The 16,542-nt window shown below is 39.6% G+C and overlaps 1 protein-coding gene across 1 annotated transcript in view; it reads right to left on the bottom strand.

Moving 5' to 3' along the window:
* LOC150090504 (adenylate cyclase type 5-like) overlaps window positions 1-16,542 on the bottom strand; it is a 238,812-nt gene that overhangs the window by 150,903 nt on the left and 71,367 nt on the right. The gene's annotated exons all lie outside the window — the stretch shown is intronic.

Genomic DNA, 16,542 nt, shown 5'->3' with positions numbered 1-16,542 from the left:
AACTGGTATGTTTCTAATTCTTCAGTTTCATTTTCTGCCTACACCAAAGCTCGCAACAATTGTAAAGCAGTTATTAATCAGTCCAAACTAGAGTTTGAACAGGCTAAGAGTAGAAAACTTGCTTCTTGCCCTAATGGTAGCCGAGCATTCTGGTCTCTTGCCAAAGCTATTGGCGAAACTTTTGCCCATCTCTGCTCCCACCTCTGTCCAAACCAGATGGTTCTGTTGTCACTTCAGCCAAGGATACAGCTGACCTGCTAGCATCCCATTTTTCTTCCAGCTCATGTATTAATGATCTTGCTAAAACACCTCCCACCATTCCTAACACGCTCCATTCAATGCCTTCTGTGGTCTTCCGTCAAAAGGATATCAGAAGGATTTTGATGAATCTTGATGCTAAGAAAGCTCCAGGTCCTGATGGTATTTCTCCACTTGTTCTCAAAACCTGTGCTCCTGAATTTACTCCTATTCTTTGCCGCCTTTTTTCACTTTCTTATTCCAAAGGTGTTTTTCCTTCTGCTTGGAAATTTGCTCATATCCAGCCAGTTCCTAAAAAGGGTGACAAATCCCTCCCATCCAATTATCGTCCCATTGCAATTACTTCTACTCTTTCTAAAGTAATGGAGAAATCAATTAACCGCCAACTCTTAAACTACCTAGAAACCTTCCGTCTGATCAACGATCGCCAGTATGGATTCCGTCAGTGTCGATCCACTGGTGATATTCTGGCTTATGTTACCCATTTATGGACTAATTCAATGGAAAGGTTCGGTGAAACACAAGTAGTTGCTCTTGACATCTCAAAGGCTTTTGATCGTGTTTGGCATAAAGGTCTTCTAAACAAGCTTCCATCTTATGGTTTGCCAACTGTTTTTAGTAATTGGTTATCCAGTTTTCTCTCTGATCACTCACTGAGGGTGATGGTAGATGGCTCTCTGTCTTCTAACTTCTCCACTAATGCCGGTGTCCCCCAAGATTCAGTTCTTTCCCCCACTCTTTTCCTCTTGTATATCAATGACCTTCTTCCATTGACTGGAAATCCTATCCATAGTTTTGCCGATGATAGCACATTGCATTTAACTTTCCATTTTGAGAAACCTTGTCCTGCTCAATCAGCTTCAAGTTCTCGAAAATCTGCTGCCAATTCCTTAAATGCCGATCTTCAGGTAATTCTCCAGTGGGGCAAAGACAACTTAGTTGATTTCAATCCTTCTAAATCTCAGTCTTGTCTTATATCTCGCAAAAAGGATTCTTCTGCTCCTATGCTTATCTTTGGTGACACTCCGATTTCTAGGCAACATGATATATCTCTTTTGGGGATTACCCTGACTTCTAATCTCCCTTGGCACAAGCACATTATAAATATTGCTTCCTCTGCATCTAAAAAACTTGGTTTTCTCTTTCGCTCTCGGCGTTACTTTTCTTCCAAACAGCTGCTCACTCTGTATAAATCGCAAATCCGCCCTGCCATGGAATATTGTTCCCACATCTGGGATGGTGCCCCCAAAACCTCTCTCAGGCTTCTTGATTCCATTCAGAAGAGGGCAGTTAGGTTAATTAATGATTCATCTGTAACAGAGTCTCTCCACTCGCTTTCTCATAGACGTACTGTTTCTGCTGCATGCTTCTTCTACAGATACTTCCATGGGCACTGTTCTTCTGAATTGGCTTCTATAATTCCCGCTCTCTCTTTCAAAACAGTCCGAACACGTGCCGCCACTAGCCAACATCCATTTACTGTCCAGCTTCAAACCCACAGAACCAACTTTTCATCTTCCTCATTTATTCATTCAACTGCCGTTTTCTGGAACAACCTTCCTTCATACGTATTTCCTGAAAATCAAAATCTACAGAAGTTCAAGTCCAATGTCAACAAATATCTTCTTTCGTCTTTTCAACCTCCAACCCAAGCATGGTACTAAGTACTATAGGTTCTAATACCTCTCGTGTTTGGGGTTCTCATAAAAAAAAAAAAAAAAAAAAAATTTACAGTAGTTGTTTTTTTCTTACTTTATTAACTGTCATCAAAATTTATTGAGAAAAATGTTTGTTTCTGGAATACCAGTATCCCGGTTTCATAAATTAAAAATACCAAAATACCGGTATTAAGATTTTGACCAGTATTGTAAGCCCTAGGTGCAATAAAGTAAGGAAAAAAACAAGTAATTACTTGAATTCACATTTTAAATCAAACTTTTATTACAATAATAAATATTTTAGCAAAAATGATTAAACATACAGTTATTCTAAAAACAGAAAAATAGGCATCCACGCTTCCTGTCCAAATAAAGTGAGCTGTTAAAAAACTCAATAGTGTTACCATTTAAACTGGATCTAATTTTGGTACATATTTAATTAGCAGCAGAAAACGTCCTTTTGGATTCTGTGCTGGTTGGTGCTTTGTACTGAGATAGTTGTAGACGAGTTGCACGGAGCAATATGGCCTTAGTTGCTAATGCTCCTAAAAACCAAATAACAAACAAACGAGTTGCAGTTTAACCCCCCCCCCCTTATTTCCTCATCTTCAAAAAATCTGATTTCCTTTTTATCAAAAATAAAAAATATTTCCTTTTTGACTTTTTATGGCACTATATCCATATTAATGAAAGAAAGGAACTGACAGTTAAGCTTACTGAGGAAACCAAATCTAAGTTGGGAGTATTTATTTATTTATTTATTAAATTTTATTTCCCTGTATTTTAGTATTGCCTTTGTTATGATTTTCATACAGCAGCTCCCCCTCAAGCACTAAGCCCCACAAGCTACCTGACTGCATTAAAAAAATTAGAATTTCGAGGAGCTGAGGGATATTCTCCCACACACAAGTATATATATCTATCTTATATATATTATATGTGAGCTGTCGGTTTCTCAAGAGCAATGACACAAATATAAAACAAAAGTCATTTATCATACAAAACAACTTACAATACATAACTTGTGTTCATTTACATCTAATCTATTCATTTTTCTCATTTAATCTGTTAATATATGTTATTTCCATAAAATTTTTCTCAAGAATCTCAACTCTCTCTCTCTACAGCTTCAAACACTAAACTAATTCAATCTTAATCTCTTCCTTATATATATCTCTTAATTATCAATATCAATTCTCTTCACAACAGCAATCCATAAGTCGCTAACTTAATACTAACAATTCCATGTATTCTCTCTTAATTTAGCAATATCAATTTTCTTTACAACTTCAACCAATAAACCAAATCAATACTGAACATTTCCTTATTTCTCGTGTTTCTTCGACTTCAACCTTACTCTAAAATAATCTCCCACTTTATCTAAGTTCCATTTCCAATACAACACAGTTCAGAGGACTTACCTTCCTTCTCTTTCACGGTGGGATTCCTTTGTGTGGGTTCTTTCCATGGAGTGTGGTGATGTCTGTCTCTGTCTCTTTCTCTCTCTCTCTCTCTTTTTAGTTGAACACTGTATCTCTGCTGTATAGCTCTTCCAATACTGTCTTATTTTGGGATTTCAGGAACAGTTCTCTGTTAACACTAAAGGAAATTACCACAGCAGAAATAGATTGTTTGTTATTTGGTTTTTAGGAGCATTAGCAACTAAAGCCATATTGCTCCAGGGATATGCAGTGGTCATTCCCTGACCTTTCCGCATCCTCCGTATTTGGTGATCACGGGCTCGAATCACGGTCTAATCAAGAAACGTGCGCTACGCACTGCTGCTCCTGCCCACCTGGCTATGGAGGTGCCACAGCAGTAGTAGAAGTCAAGGTACTATCTGACTAGCTTATTCAACTTCCAGATTAACTTCTAACACAGGAACATGCCCAGCGGAACCCTTCAATATATAGCTGGACACTCCCAGAACTGAACCCAGAACCACCACTGGAAGTCTGCAACCCCTCCAAACAACAACCACAAATCCCTCTTTTGGTGTGAGCATCTTATTTATTTCCTTCTCATTTATTTATTTATTGAATTGATTGCAAGTTACAATCGCCCCTTGTACTACTTTTTTATACGCAAGCTTATGTGCAAACCCCGCTGGGGTTTGCACACATTTACCTATCTCCCCCTATCTAATTTAAACCTGACCCAATCACAGTGTTATTCTTTAAACTCACTCTTCTTCTTCTTCCTTTGGTGGGAAAAACAGAATATTTTTCCCACACAACAAAATGCTTTCATCCTCAAGATCACCAGTTCACAATACCTTTGAACTGCTCCATACCAACACCCTTTCCCAAAATGCACTGAGTGTCACATCGTCAAGTGGCAGTGTAATAGAAGGATTAAACTATTGTTCAGAGGCTTTTAATTGTAACCCTTCTGCACCTGCCTTACCACTGTTCACCATATACCTTAATTGCACTACCAGGCCTACTCCTACTAATGGAAATATTTCCGTAACGATGTTTTCGTTATTCCTTAAGTGCTTTACTTCCACACATACTGCACTTACTAAGAGAAATACACTGGTGTGCAAAACTTAAGGACCAGTCAGATTTTTCACCTATAGCTTCTCATAGGAGTGGCCTGGATATGGGAAAAGCATACCAAAGGAACCTCGTGAGGTACAGAAATGAAGGAAACAACACCGACACAACAACAGAAAAAAAAAAAAAAAAAATGGTACAGTATTCAACAGTATTCAAAAATGGCAACATAGCACTGGCTGCCGTGATACAGATGCATCACTGCCAAAGATGGAACAAAGGGAAGAGGTGGTCCTCGGTAGGAGATATGGCCACTCCTAATGTCAATGCAGACTTTGCACCACCTGTCCATACTTAGAACAATATTGTTAAGTTCTTGCGGTAACGTCGTCCATTTCTCCGTCAGCGGCATCTTCAGCTGATGAACATTTTCTGGTGGGTGTGGATGTGCCATTAGGCATCTCCACAGAGTGACCCATATGTGTTCGATGGGATTTAGATCGGTGGAACGGCAGGCTAATCCACACAAACAATGTCCTCACTTTCCAAAAGCATATCAACAGCTGCAGTGTGATGGGGTCTGGCATTATCATCCATAAACAAGAACTCGGGACCAATGGCACCTCAGAACAGACGCGCATTGGGAAGGATTACCTCAGTACAGTACTGCTTTCCAGTATCTGGAGCCGTGTACGTCCATCCAAGATAACGCCTCCCCAAATGAGAATGCCTCGACCGCCATACCGATTCCTTTCAATTCATGTTTGCGGGGTGATACCAGTGTATATTTGTAAGATTTATGTCTTACAGTTTCACAATGTTTTCAGGTTTCTGTTGCATTTGTGCTGTGCATAACAATCCCTCATTTGCAAATTCAGCAGTATTAATGATTTATTGTTGTCGATTTTATAACCTATATGTGAATAAATCATGGATAATTATTTTTTAAATTAGTACCAAAAAACTGGTATTTTTGTATCAATACCGGGATTTGAATACTGGAAAAATATGACCGGGATCCCGGTACTGTAAGCCCTCCATAGCCTTTTCTTTTATTAATAGCACTGATATTGGCATGTTTTTGTTTCCAATCAACTTCATCCACTTAAAAACTGCTTCATCTACAGCTTCCCAAAGGCATAATTTCGCACAGTTCCGAATGGGTCCCATTTCCTCAAACAGTTTGAGAATTGAAACAGGGTTTTTCAGAATGGCTGACACTCACTACTGGTAGGGACATCAAATTTAAAGCAATTTTTTTTAACCCCGTGATCTACATTATTAAGCACTTCCACTTTTTCACACTACACTCAAGGATTTCCTCTTAAACCCTGTAAGCTTGCTTGGCCTGAACACTTTGCCTGCTCAGAGAACTTCATATCTACCTGCACAATTACCCCAGGTCCTTTTCATTCTCTACCACTGTCAGTGTAGTACCACAGAGTTGATACGTTGTTCTGGGGTTGCTGTTTCCCATGTGTAGTACTTTACATTTGTCAATGTTAAACTTCATTTGCCACCTCTCAGCCCATCTGCTCACCCTTTCCAGATCCTGTTGCAGCAGCAGCATAGCATCAGTAGTGTCCTTAACAACCTGCCAACCTTTGTATCGTCTGCAAACTTGGACATTAAGCTTGATATACCATCATAAATATTATTTATAAATACAGAAAACAATAATGGACCCAACACTGAACCCTGAGGGACTCCACTAATAACATTAGTCCATGATGAGCAGTGCCCATTGATTACCACTCTCTGTCTTCTCCCCCTCAACCACCCATTTATCTATAGCAGCACTTTGCCTCCAATACCACACTGCTCCAATTTGTACAGCAGTCTTCCATGTGCAACAGTATCAAAAGCCTTTCTAAGGTCCAAGTATATAATATCAAAGTTATTCCCTGCATCCAGTTCTTTTGTGACTGCATCATAATATCCAATCAAATTAGTCAGGCAAGACTTTCCCTTAACAAAACCATGCTATATCCGATCTGTAACTGAAGTCTTGTCTAGATGATCCTACAGTGCTTCTTTAACCAGTGCTTCCATTAATTTTCCTGGAACAGAAGTTAAACTCACAGGTCTATAATTACTTCTGTCAGCCTTTCATCCTCCTTTGTGAATTGGGGTCACATTTGCACATCTCCAGTCTATGGGTACCTCCCCTGAGTCCAAGGAAGCTCTCATAATTATGGCTAAGGGTTTGCTTACTTCCTTTGCTGCCTCCTTTAATATAACTGGATAGATCCCATCCACCCCAGGTGCTTTTCTTGTGTTTATCTTCAACAATTTCTCCTCCACTTTACTCTCAGTTATTACAAGATTATCTAGCTTAATGCCAGAGTTAAATACATCTCTGACATTCCCCTCGCTGAATAACTCCTCATGGGAATGTCGATGCAAAATATTCATTTAGTTTGTTAGCTACCTGAGCAGGATCATCAACAGTCGAACCATCGATATCAAGTGGACCAATCTGATTCATCCCTTTCCTTGTAGAGTTTACATAAGTAAAGAACTCTTTGGTGTTTTTCTTTGCATCCCTTGCCAAAGATTTCTCGTAATCTGCCTTCGCCTGCCTAACCACCTTTGTAACTTGGTTACAGATCAACTTATATCTATCATAGGCTTCTGTGTCACGTAGTAATTTATATGTATCCCATGCATTTTTCTTTTCTGCCATATGTCTCATTAGTTCATCTGACATCCATTTAGGCCTAAACCATGGACAATACTTCTTAGTTGGTATGTAAAGCCTAGTAGCTTCCAAGATAAGTTCTTTGAATGCTTCCCATTTTGAATTTGCTGTTGGTAACATCATCAGTTGGTCCCAATGTATAGAATTCAAATACTGTCTTAGACCATCGTAGTCGCCTTTATGAAAGCAATAACCCTTCCCTTTACCCCTGATGGTAGTTACCTCTTTGAGTAAATCCCACTTCAGCACACTGATCACTGCCACCTAGTGGTTCCTTTCTCTGCAGATTCTTAATGCATGAAGAATCAGTACTGACAAGTTGCCTCCCGAACATGCTGATGTAGAAAACAATCATCCAATAAATCCACAGAAGCCTTGCTAGTGTGTGAGTGACCAACCCACAAATTCCAGTCAATATCTGGGAAATTAAAATCCCCTATTAAAAGACTCTCTGATTTACTTGCCCACTCTATTTCCCTGTACAGTTTCTTATTATACACATCAGAGTCATTAGGCCTATAGCACACTCCTACTCTCAATTTTGATCTCCCAATGTTTATATCACATCAAACTGACTCGACACTGCACTGTCCAGCGATGTCGACTGGCTTCACTTCCTTGGATTTTATGTGTTTCTTAACTAATAGCATAATCCCTCCTCCCTTCCTATCCTGTCTATCCTTTCTGTAGACGTTGTACTCCCCAAATTCCAGTTCTGCATTCCTTATATCTGTGTGCAAGTATACATGCACCTGTTTCTATTCTTAGCTACCCTAACACAACCCATGTGTTTACTTGTACTGCAATGACTCCCAGCAGTCTCTAAAATATCTTGCATCTTATTTTCCAGGCTTCTGCTCATTCCAATAGAAGCAGTGCAAGAATCACTTTCACCTCTGCCAGTGGCTACTGTTAATCTATTAGTCCTTGTATCCCCCCCAATCTAGCAGTTTTCAGACCACCTAACACTGCCTCGATAGCATCAGCAAATATTCTTGCACCCTTTCTATTTAAGTGTATCCCATCCCTGTAGAAGCAGTCTCTCCTGTTAACAAGTAGAGACAAGGCTGAAAAAAATTCTACCCCTTGAGCCTTGCACAATCTTTCCAGGGCTGAATTGATCGACAAGGCTCTCATCATATACTCCTTCCTATCGTGTCTGGGCAGAATTGCAGACACTTTCAAATTCAACCCTAATTCACAGCTTTTTTTCAACAGTGACCTGTACTTGTTAAGTAATTCTGCCGGTCTCCTACTCTTAATATCATTAGTGCCAACCTGTACAACTATATCATCTTTGTGCCCTTAAAAGATGATATCCGCTCTATAAAAGAAAATTACTCTCTCCTAATTCTCTAATTGTGGACAGCTGACCAGTGGGACTTTTCGGTATAGTAGTGTATAAGTTGAATAGGTTTTTCTTCTTTTTAGCCATTGCTGATCCACTGCTGGGCAAAAACCTCTTCCAAACTTCCATCTTTTTCTATCCTGCACCAGGTTAGCCAGTTTCATCCTGCAGGGTTTTACAGGCAATTGTAAAATTGTTTTAGCTCTTAATTATTAATGAAATTAAAACCTTTAGCTATTAAAAGCTAAAAGGATTAATGCTTAACCTTTTAGCTCTTAATGGAACAGGACCAGGGTATGTCTGCCAGGGGCAAAAGTTGATGACGTTGTAGAGCGGATATCATCTTTTAAGGGCACAAAAGGTGATATAGTTGTACACGTTGGCACTAATGATATTAAGAGTAGGAGACCGGCGGAATTACTTGACAAGTACAGGTCACTGATGAAAAAAAGCCGTGAATTAGGGTTGAAATTGAAAGTGTCTGCAATTCTGCCCAGACACGATAGGAGGGAGTATATGATGAGAGCCCTGTCAATCAATTCGGCCCTGGAAAGATTGTGCAGGGCTCAAGGGGTAGAATTTTTTTCAGCCTGGTCTGTACTTGTTAACAGGAGAGACTGCTTCTACAGGGATGGGATACACTTAAATAGAAAGGGTGCAAGAATGTTTGCTGATGCTATCGAGGCAGTGTTAGGTGGGTCGGTCGGAAAACTGCTAGATTGGGGGGATACAAGGACTAATAGATTAACAGTAGCCACTGGCAGAGGTGAAAGTGATTCTTGCACTGCTTCTATTGGAATGAGCCACAGCCTGGAAAATAAGATGCAGGATATTTCAGAGACTGCTGGGAATCATTGGGGTACAAGTAAACACATGGGTTGTGTTAGGGTAGCTAAGAAAAAGAACAGGTGCATGTATACTTGCGTGTACACCAATGCTCGGAGTTTAGTAAATAAATTTGATGAATTTGAGGTATTGCTCAAAACATCAAAGGCAGATATTGTGGGGATTTCAGAGACGTGGTGTCACACAGATATAAGGAATGAGGAACTGGAATTTGGGGAGTACAATGTCTACAGAAAGGATAGACAGGATAGGAAGGGAGGAGGGGTTATGCTATTAGTTAAAAAACACATAAAATCCAAGGAAGTGAAGCCAGTCGACATCGCTGGACAGTGCAGTGTCGAGTCAGTTTGGTGTGACATAAGCATTGGGAGATCAAAATTGAGAGTAGGAGTGTGCTATAGGCCTAATGACTCTGATGAGTATAATAAGAAACTGTTCGGAGAAATAGAGTGGGCCAGTAAATCAGAGAGTCTTATAATGGGGGATTTTAATTTCCCAGATATTGACTGGAATTTGGGGGCTGGTCACTCACACAGTAGCAAGGCTTTTTTGGATTTATTGGATGATTGTTTTCTATATCAGCATGTTCGGGAGGCAACTAGAGGGAGTAATACTCTTGATTTGATTATCAGTAGTGATTCTTCATCCATTAAGAATCTGCAGATAAATGAACCACTAGGTGGCAGTGATCACAGTGTTCTGAAGTGGGAGTTACTCAAAGAGGTAACTACCATTAGGGGTAAAGGGAAGGGGTATTGCTTTCGTAAAGGCGACTACAATGGACTGAGACAGTATTTATATTCTATACAGTGGGATCAACTCATGATATTGCCAACAGCAAATTCAAAATGGGAAGCATTCAAAGAACTTATCTTGGAAGCTACTAGGCTTTACATACCAACTAAGAAATATTGTTCAAGGTTTAGGCCTAAATGGATGTCAGATGAACTAATGAGGCATATGGCAGAGAAGAAAAATGCATGGGATACATATAAATTAACACGTGACACAGACGCCTATGATAGATACAAGTTGATCTGTAACCAAGTTACAAAGGAGGTTAGGCAGGCAAAGGCAGATTACGAGAGATCCTTGGCAAGGGATGCAAAGAAAAACAGCAAAGAGTTCTTTACTTATGTAAACTCTAGAAGGAAGGGGATGAATCAGATTGGTCCACTTGATATCGATGGGTCAACTGTTGATGACCCTGCTCAGGTAGCTAACAAACTAAATGAATATTTTGCATCGACATTCACACATGAGGAGTTATTCAGCGAGGGGAATGCCAGAGGTGTATTCAACTCTAGCCGTAAGCTAGAGAATCTTGTAATAACTGAGAGCAAAGTGGAGGAGAAATTGTTGAAGATTTGATTTGATTTGGTAGTTATTGGCGCATCGGCTTCTGTGGCCATATTGCACCTCCCAAGGTTTTTCAGTACTTTGATCCAAGCCCAAGGCGGGAATCGAACCCGCGACCTTTGGGTTGTCGGGCAGGTACTTTACCCACCCGGCTAGCCCGGTCGGCAATTGTTGAAGATAAACACAAGAAAGGCACCTGGGGTGGATGGGATCTATCCAGTTATATTAAAGGAGGCAGCAAAGGAAGTAAGCAAACCCTTAGCCATAATTATGAGAGCTTCCTTGGACTCAGGGGAGGAACCCATGGACTGGAGATGTGCAAATGTGACCCCAATTCACAAAGGAGGATCAAAGGCTGACACAAGTAATTATAGACCTGTGAGTTTAACTTCTGTTCCCGGAAAATTAATGGAGGCACTGGTTAAAGCAGCACTGCAGGATCATCTAGACAAGACTTCAGTTATAGATAGGACACAGCATGGTTTTGTTAAGGGGAAGTCTTGCCTGACCAATTTGATTGGATACTATGATGCAGTCACAAAACAACTGGATGCAGGGAATAACTTTGATATTATATACTTGGATCTTAGAAAGGCTTTTGATACTGTTGCACATGGAAGACTGCTGCACAAATTGGAGCAGTGTGGCATTGGAGGCAAATTGCTGCTATGGATAAAGGGGTGGTTGAGGGGGAGAAGACAGAGAGTGGTAATCAATGGACACTGCTCATCGTGGACTAACGTTATTAGTGGAGTCCCTCAGGGTTCAGTATTGGGTCCTTTATTGTTTTCTGTATTTATAAATGATATTGATGATGGTATATCAGGCTTAATGTCCAAGTTTGCAGATGATACGAAGGTTGGCAGGGTTGTCAAGGACACTACTGACACTATGCTGCTGCAACAGGATTTGGAAAGGTTGAGCAGATGGGCTTCGAGGTGGCAAATGAAGTTTAACATTGACAAATGTAAAATACTACATATGGGAAACAGCAACCCCAGAGCAACGTATCAACTCTGTGGTACTACACTGACAGTGGTAGAGAATGAAAGGGACCTGGGGGTGGTTGTGCAGGCAGATGTGAAGTTCTCTGAGCAGTGCAGACGGGCTGCAAGAGTAGCTCATGGTGTATTGTCAATGATATACAGGAATTTTTCTAGCAGGGATAAGGAGGTGATTATTCCCTTGTATAAGGCAATGGTCAGGCCACACCTAGAGTACTGTATACAGGTCTGGAGGCCTCATTTCATGAAGGATGTAGAGCTGCTGGAACGAGTACAGAGAAGGGCAACAAGATTGGTGAATGGGACAAAGGGGTGCTCTTACGAAGAAAGGCTTAAGTTTTGCGAATTACAGTGTCTGGAAACTAGGCACCAGTGAGGTGATCTGATAGAGGTGTAGAAAGCCTTGAATGGTTTAAGCATGCTCAATGCTGATGGGATTCTTCCTCTTGCTCAGAATAATCACCTGAGAGGGCATAAATTCAAATTGAGGAAAGACAGATGTAGGATAGATGTGCGGAAATTTGCCTTTAGCCAGCGGGTGGTTGGTAGGTGGAACAGACTTCCATCCCTTGTCGTGGAAGTTGATAGCCTAAATAAGTTTAAGGCTCAGCTGGACAGGTATTTCAAACGAACAGAGGGGTGAAGTGGAAGTGGTTATTTTTTATTTATTTATGTTACTTTTTTTTTTTTTTTTTTTGGCTGATGCTGCATAAGCTTGCTTTCTTGCATCAAATGCCTCTACTAATGCTAATGCTAATTCATGCTTTCTACACCACCAGCTTTATTGCCTAAAGGCCAGAGGTGCAAACAATGCATACCCAACTGTCTCGAAACCAGTTCACTGTATGGAAATTTTCTGTTATACAAAAAACTATTTTCAATGTAATGGCCAAGGGGAAATCAAAAAATTCACTACATAGAAAATTTTCGCTCTATGGAAGTTCGTTAAAGAGAGGTCCAACTGTATTTTATTTTATCAAAAGAAGCGAAAGCAGCGATCAGGGGGCAAAGCCCCCTAGTATACCTAATGGAGTGTTAAAAAAAATACTCCATTGGGTATCCATGAAGAGGATTCCAAGTTGAATGAATAATGAAGTTGCCAGATTACTTAAGCAGAAAAAGACGGCATGGAAAAGTTACAGAGCAATAAAAAGTACCGAAGCCTATAACAGCTACAAATTGATCTGTAATAGTGCTACCTCAAAGGTTAGGCTGGTAAAGGAAGATTATGAGAAATCACTGGGAAAGAGAGGAGATAAGGAATTCTTCACATATATAAATGCAAAGAAGAAAAGGACAAATCGGATTGGACCCTTATGTAATGGACATGGGATAGTATAGGATACCCCAGCTGATGTTGAAGGTGAATTCAACAGTTACTTTGCATCAATATTTACAGAAGGAAAACCCTTTATGTCAATGACAAATTATGAGTGAAGTTGAAAAATATATAATTAACGATACTGAAATTTCACATGATTATTTAATAAAAAACATTCGAGCCTACAGGTGTAAGGCTTCTATGGTTGATGGTATATACGCTAGTATTTTAAGGGAAGCGGCAAGTGAGTGCATTGAACCATTATGAGAGCATCATGGACTCAGGAGAGATTCTGTTTGATTGAAAAATGTATTGCCAATACATAAAGGGCAGTTCTAAGAGTATAGCAGGAAATTGCCGACTGGTCAATCTAACTGCAGTAGTAGGGAAAATCATGGAGGCAATGATCAAAGATGGAATTCAGGATCATTTAGTTAGAAATAGAATTCTGAAGGATACACAACATGGTATTGTCAAAGGAAAATCATGTTTAACAAATCTGGTTAGCTATTTTGACAATCACTCATGAACTGGATTTAGGGAATAATTTTGACATTGTTTATTTAGATTTCATTCTTTGACTCAGTCCCACATGAGTGGCTACTTTATAAGTTGGAACAGGTTGGAATCACAGGGAAAATCCTTAGATAGATAGCAGGATGGTTTCAGGGTTGTGATAAATGGTTATTCCTCAGATTGGGTGTAAGAAGTGGGGTTTCCCAAGGTTCTGCATTGAGACCACTGTTGTTTTTGATTTTGTTAAATGACATTAATGAAAAGATAGAGGGCATGATGTCTAAATTTGCAGATGATGTAAAGATCAGCAGAGTAATTAATGATCACAGCCAAGCAGTACCTCTTTAGATTGACCTAGGTAGACTTCAGGGATGGTCAGAAAAGTGGCAGCTATGCTTTAATTCAGCAAAATGCAAGGTCTTAACACCTGGGGAATAGTAACCCCAAAATAATTTATAAACCTGGTGGAGTTGAACTAAAGTCAGCAGTGGAAGAAAGGGACTTGGGAGTTACGATACTGTCAGACATGAAGTTCTCCAAGCATTGTAGACAAGTTGCAAAGGAGGCCCGTGGTGTCCTATTGATGATTTTTCGAATATTTGCTAGTAGAGTAAGGACATCATAATCCAATTATATTAGACCTATTATGTTAGACCACACTTGGAATACTGTGTTGAAGTGTGGAGACCCCACCTAGAAAAAGACATCGAACTTCTTGAAAGGGTCCAAAAGTGGGTAACTTGCCTGGTGAGATTGGCAAAAGGGCATCCATATGAAGAAAAACTTAGAATATGTGGGTTGCACAGCTTGGAAACTAGGCACCTTAGAGGAGGCTTGACTGAGGTGTTTAAGGCTCTGAGAGGCAAAAGTAAAATGAATGTGGACGAAATTTTTATGGTTATAAGCAGTGGTGAGCTGTGAATATTTTAACAATGGGCTCACAATTTTTCCGACTTTCTACCGAGTAAATTTGATCGGTCACAGAAGTGACGTCATCCACTGCTTCCCATGATCGCACTACCGGTAGTGTGATTAGAGCGCATGATGCATTCTTCATGGCGGGTATGATATCTTGAGTCAGGGGCTGATTTAGGGGAGTGGACAGATGCAGCTTATTACCCCCTTAACCATGCGTATAAGTGAATGTGTAAAACGTTCCTAGGTCTATCTAAAAAAACTTAAACACCTGGTCGTATGCCAGTTATCAGTGCCTTACGATGATAACTGGACATAACAGTGTCTGGAGTTCTAACATTTTTGAATAGTATGACGTCACAATCATGCTTCCTGAAGTTATTACTGCAGTAATTATGATTGCAACAATACAAATATTTGCAACAGTTTCTTTTTTTTTGTCTCGCATTTTCGTTACATTCCATTGTTAGGTTCTCCTAATAGCTGTGTATGTCGGTTCAACTACAAGATCAGTACATCAATTGGTGCTGTTTTACAGATATTTAGATACATTGCACTCGCAAGTATACATCTCTTACTATAGTTATTATAAATCCATTGTACCTTGTCTTCCAGAAATTATGAAAATCTGTGAATGATCAATAAAATAATTACAATATTATTATTATTATTTTTTATTTTTGTGTTTTTGTATGGGCGGCTCCTAGAACAAAAGTTCATCTCCTCCTCGTTGCTCTGTTCAGTTTTTACACTCACTTCTCCGAAAAACATATGCCCATTTGTCGGAATAAAGGGGAACCACAACACAGATTGACCAGAGGTTATAATCCGTGTCGAGAATCTTCTTAATCCTCTGACCGGCTATGGAAAGCATATTGACTAGCGTGACTTCTCGGTATATGACTGCATAGATTTTACAGACGCCACTAACATTGTGAAATGGTAATCCCTTTCACCCTGAATTCGCACTTTCTAATCAACTAAATTGCCTAAAGGCCAGAGGTGAGAACAATGCGTACAAAGTTATCTCGTAATCCGTTTGTTACATGGAAATTTTCTTCGTTCAACAGAAACTATTTTAAATGTAATTACCAAGGGGAATCAAAAAAATTCGCTATAAAGAAGTTTGTTAAACTGAGGTACAACTGTAATTAAATAAAAAATGAAGCAATTTTAAAATACATAACCGATAGATTGCACCATTAAAATGCTGGGAATGGGGTCCCGCTCGCTCCACCATTGTTTCGACTCTGGATACTCAATAATTGCATTTAGGATTTCATTTGTAAAATAAATGATCATCTCAATAATGAGCTTGCAAATTTTCAAAAAAAATAACAATGGGCTCTCGCTAGCCCACTATAGCTCACCACACTGGTTATAAGTGATTCTAGAACTAGGGGCCATAAATTCAAGTTACGGGGGGGGAGAGAAGTTTAGACTTGATTGCGGGAAGTTTTATTTTGCCCAGCGAGTTATAAATTACTGGAATAAGTAACCTACATGTGTGGGTGAGGCTAACAGTTTAAAGAAATTCAAAGGTCAGCTGGATAGTTACCTATGGGAGGAGGGAAATGCATAGGTTGTATATTTCCTTTTCTTTTATTATAATCTTTTTTTCTCTCTCTCTCTTTTTTTTTTTTGACTGGTGGCTTTCTTGCACCATATGGCCATTACTAATATTACGTTAGGCTGTAGCTTTTTTTTCCAAAATGGTTCTAGCAGCTACTTTGCAGGAGAAATGATGGAAAATTCTAACTGATACCTACTGGAAGTTGGTAGAAACTATGGCCAGGAGGGCTTGTAAACCCTCCTGGTCATACTTATCTCCAGTATCTGCCTCCTGGCCATACAGGCCAAAGGTGGTCTTCCTGTGTATTATGTCTTTCTTCAACAAATCCAGATTCTTCATTTCATGAAGAATGTGGATTTGCTGGTTAAAAAAAAATGCAGTAAAGAACAAGGTAAATTATGTGAATAAAGAAAACCATATAATAAAAATATGATTTTGCAGGTGGTACAAACTAATGGGAAAATACTTCTACATTGTTATGCAAAGGGGAAACATATTTAAAGCAGGAGAGTCATTGATATTAGATATGTTTCCCCTCCCCCCCC

The sequence above is a fragment of the Mastigoproctus giganteus genome, chromosome 1 (assembly GCF_048544385.1).
Source record: "Mastigoproctus giganteus isolate SK-2022 chromosome 1, ASM4854438v1, whole genome shotgun sequence".
Lineage (NCBI taxonomy): Eukaryota > Metazoa > Arthropoda > Arachnida > Uropygi > Thelyphonidae > Mastigoproctus > Mastigoproctus giganteus.
This window is presented reverse-complemented; position numbering and strand designations above follow the sequence as displayed.